Here is a 5,250-nt window from a genome sequence, read left to right on the forward strand (position 1 = left end):
TCGATTATCATATTGTACCCAATTCGATTATCATATTGTACCCAATTCGATTATCATATTGTACCCAATTCGATTATCATATTGTACCCAATTCGATTATCATATTGTACCCAATTCGATTATCATATTGTACCCAATTCGATTATCATATTGTACCCAATTCGATTATCATATTGTACCCAATTCGATTATCATATTGTACCCAATTCGATTATCATATTGTACCCAAGTAGTGATTTCAAAAGTTAAAAAAGATGTATAGTAATGACCCCTCGGCGTAGTTCGGTCGTAAAATACACTTAAATGTCTTTACTCATGCAGATTTCGTATTCATTATTAAAGAGCCAATATTATATTAATTATTATATTGTACCCAATATAGTAGTGATTTCAAAAGTTAAAATAACTTGGGTTGCAATCAACTAGAATCGAAGCTAAAATATTTAGCGCTCCAGTCACAGTCGTTCCTACTTAAGCTATCGCCACATAGATAATACGTTAAAATTTAACCGACTTTTACGTATATTTGTGTATATTTGCGCATGTATACAAGAGCACTTTAAGTCGACTTACGCCTTCCAAGTGCAAAGAAATATTCAATTTATTATTCTTATATAATTGCTTGATGAATTTCAGTAAAAGATTGTATACGACTGATTGGACATGCTTCCACTAATTTATTCTTATAAGTTATTTTAATCTCACGCATCACAAAATAATTCGGTCCTTATGATATGACCTTAAACTGCAGGCCTTAGGGAGTGTGGAGCCACCCTTTAATTGCCATTGCTCCCAGGTCCACTCTGACCCGGAGTGGTAGTACCTGTTAGGGTCCCAACTATGGGTTAAATAGAATACGACCTAAAAAACAAATATACTATATTAAAAAATCGTTCTTCAAAATCACCAGATTCGGCATTAAATAACCTGAAAAAGGTTGATATGCCGTAAAACAAAACAACCAACCAACCAACCAACCAACAAAATAATTCTTGGGTCAAACTAAATAAACAACTTTTTAGGAAAAATCCGACTACATTCATCAAGTTAGTCCCATTTCTAGATGATATCACATATCAATGCTTTTCTTATACGTTTTTTTAGTGAACAGTTTTTTTTTTTTTAGTTTGAGTTAGTTCAGCAATATATTCCTTATTGGAGCCAAATCTCTTTCACTGGAGATTTTTTTCGACGTCTACATATTCTAAGTGTTCGCTGTGAACCAGGTTTGGAAAATGAAGGGTGCAATTAATTCAGTTTTGTCATCGTTGAAATTGATTTGTGAAATGATAGATTGTCTTTGTTAACGAGTTTCCTTTTTCATTTTAAGTCGCTTATTAGTGAATTCGTTTAAAACGACTTAGTAAAGCATATTCGATATTGATGGTTCGTCCTGTCGCAAGTTAATCGATGAAAAGAATGTGTTGCGCATCTCAAAACGTTATATTTAAATACTTACAGATACATTAAAAAAAAAATAGGATCGGCATTTCCACAAAGCAATGTTCCTATTTACAATGCCTCCCCACGGGACAGAGTTAGACACCAGGGTCGTTTTTTAATGTGGAGAAAAGGAACAAAACTTAAAATTGTCTCAGTCGTGAAGGATTTCTCCTCCACTGACAGAGAACAAGAAATTGAAGTGCAGCATCTGAAGAACAGATACTACACTTTGATCTTGTCCCAAAAAGCAATGTTATCAAATCGTCAAGTGTTTGTAAACTCCTTAGTTTCCTAGAAAACTCCACTAATTTAGAAAAATCTAAATGATTAAAACCCATAAATGTTGGCGGCCATTGAACTGACCGTTGACATCCAATCGATTTCCCTAGAAATGTGTTATCAAAATATCTGCACGCATCATTTTCTAATGCGATGCAACCGCAAATTCAATGGAAACCACATCGCTCAAAGAAAGAAATTGCTAATAGTAAATTGTTTAGTCGAGAAAATATAGAAAATTATAAATGATATTAAATTATGTTAAAAATAACAATACTCTTTATAGCAGCAATTATATTCCATCCATGATTAAAATTACACTGGTCAACACAATATTTTTGGCAGGCAAAGTAAGACTGGTTTCTGGGGTTTTCAAGGGCGCTGAATCCGAATCTGACATTAGTTTTTTCAAATTGGCTCTAGTTTTTGAGATATCACAGGGGGGTCGTTTGTCTGAAATCACCCATTCGCGACCATAGCTAAACGTACAAAAAACGGCTAAATAGTGCATAAATGTCAGATATTGATTTTTATTATAATCTTAAACCACAAAGACAGTGTAAAATCTCAATCTAACAAGTTAAGTTAGATATAACATCATTTCATTTATCCTATAACTGAACACTTTTCATAGATTTCGAGGATATACAAAAAATTTGCTAAAAATTTTCTGAATTTTAATTCTCCAAGTGAAAAAAGAAACATTTACATAATCAGTTATATATCATAAATTAATGCAAAGCATTATACACTAGATTCTTAGTTACAATGAACACACAAAACAATATTTTATTCACAAAACTAAAATTGACGTTTATACGATTTTCGCTTGTGAGCAACTTTTGGGCAGTCTCTCAAAAGGTTCCAGCAGTAGTCTGCCATCATGTGCTCATCCCATTTGCCTTGATACCTCTCTTCCATTGTTTTGATGTCTTGATGGAATCTCTCTCCCTGCTCCTCACTGTAATCACCAAGATTACCAGGAAATCTGTCGAGGTGGCTAAACAAGAAATGAACTTTAATGCTCATATTTGCCCCTAGTTTTCCGTATGCAGTAAGCATCTTACGGACCAATTGCTTGTAATTGTCAGCTTTGTGATTTCCCAAAAAGTTTGTCACTACATCTGTGAAGGACACCCAAGCATTTAACTCAACCGTGTTCATATGATTAGTGAAGTCAGAATCCCTCATGAGCGTTCGAATCTGAGGTCCATCGAAGATGCCACCTTTAGCTTTTTCGATGGAAAGACCTGGAAATTACCTGCATATGTACTTGAAGCAATCCCCATCCTTGTTCAACGCCTTAACAAACTGCTTCATGAGCCCTAGTTTTATGTGCAATGGAGGGAAGATGATTCTATCCCTGGGTACCAAAGGCTCATTCATGACGTTGGCTGTGCCAACTTCGAGACTTTCTCGTTCTGGCCAGTTCTTCCTTCTTCAGTGCTGGATTCTTGCTCTGCTATCCCACAAACAGAGAAAGCAGGGATACTTTGTGTACCCACTTTGCTGACCAAGCAGAAAATTCACCATTTTCAAGTCCACACAAATCAGCCATTTATGAGTGTTGTAATTCAGCTTTTCAAGAACAAATTTGATAGCATCATACTCTTCTTTCATCTTGGTAGAATGGCCAATTGGTATAGGAGCAAACTTATTGTCATTGTGCAAAAGTACAATTTTTAGACTTGCTTTCGAGCTATCTATGAAGAGACGCCAATCTGCTGGGTCATATGACGAGATCCCCATGCAGTTAAGAAGTGCAGAAACGTCATTACAAAAGACCAGGTCGTCTTCTTTAGAAAAGAAACAAAGCAAGCTGCCTTCCCTTGTCCTATAGTATGTTACTTTTGTGCCAGAATCAAGAATGTTTTTCTCTTTGAGTCGTGATGCAAGAACTTCAGACTGCTCCTTCGACAAACAAAGGTCTCGCACTAGGTCATTAAGTTCAGATTGATTGAAAAGCTGAAGGCCATTTGAGGGTTCTTCATTAGTCACTACAGCTATTATCACTTAATATTGAAAGATCAGCTGGAATCTCTTCGGTTTCATCGATTTCAGGCAAACTGGTGAAAACAGGCACAGGTAGATCCTCAGAGTGCGCAACAGGACGGATAGCAGAATCCAGGCTCGGATACTACCAATTTGCTTTCTTGTGCTTGTTAAACCCCGTCATGTCATTGAGACAGAAGTAGCAGTCATCAAAATGATTGTTGGACTCTCTCCACACCATTGGTACAGCAAACTTCAACTTCAGCTTACCGTTGGTCCAACCGCGGAGACTTTCTACACAGGTTTTGCACACCATATGTGGGGCCCAAGACTTGTCTTGGTCACCAAGTATCATATCGAAGTATGCTTTGTACGCCCTCTTGACAAAGTCTGTAATATTCCTCTTTTGTTGTGCCATCATATACTGTCCACAGATGTAACAAAAGACATCCGGTTCATATCTGCAACATCTTCTAGAAGAACTCATTTTCTCTCTGAAACTCATTTTCAACTGTGGAATTAAAAAGAAAATTCTTAATTACTGTTTAATTTATACTGCAACTATATTTATGGAACATGTTATTAAGTAATTACAGTATATAATTATATAAAAATTCTCCCTATATAAATAATTATATAAAAATTCTCCCTGAAATACTTCAATATATACATAATCATTATAAATATTCAATAATATCAGAAAATTATTATTTACTGCTTCTTTATTGAAGTATTTCAGGGAGAATTTTAGCAGTTTAGGCTTATTTGGGGCTATCAGTATCTTCTAAACTAGAGCCAATCTGGCAAAACCAATGTTATATTCGTAATCAGCGACCTTCAAAACCCCAGAAAACACTCCTAGATGGTCTGCCAAAGAAAAAAAATAAAAATTTGTTGACCAGTGTTATGTAAAAATATACTTGAGTTTTATAATAACTTGTTCATGTGTCCATCAGTCTGCAGATGTATAATTATACAATGTGAGCTAATCTACATATATTTGCTTGGTGGCTTTTAAATATATTTAAGTACATAACATAAATACTATAATATTCTTTGATTGAGGATTGCGTTATGTTTGGAAATGTTTTAATTATTTAATCATCGTAATTTATACTTAACTAAACAAGTTACCCATTTCTCTTATATATCTATATATCTCACCTCCATTTTAGCTTACAAATTCACTAATATTTCTTAATATCTCTGTGAATAGTTATAGAAAGAATGGACTTTTTCAACATAAACGTTCATAAGTAGATTCAAGATGCAATTAGAACCAAGATGAAATTGTTTTTTTTTTTTTTTATAAAAAACATTCAATTTTTTTTTATTAATTTCGAATAAAATATTCATCCTTAGATAACATGTGTTTTACAGCGAAAGTTAATGTTTTAAAAAATATTTATTAAGGTCATTTTTTGTGGTACTATCGAAGTGTCATTCTCTCTCTCTCTCTCTCTCTCTCTCTCTCTCTCTCTCTCTCTCTATATATATATATATATATATATATATATATAGCATAATCACGTTGAT

Source organism: Euprymna scolopes, chromosome 42 (assembly GCF_053919585.1).
Source record: "Euprymna scolopes isolate OS-2025 chromosome 42, ASM5391958v1, whole genome shotgun sequence".
Lineage (NCBI taxonomy): Eukaryota > Metazoa > Mollusca > Cephalopoda > Sepiida > Sepiolidae > Euprymna > Euprymna scolopes.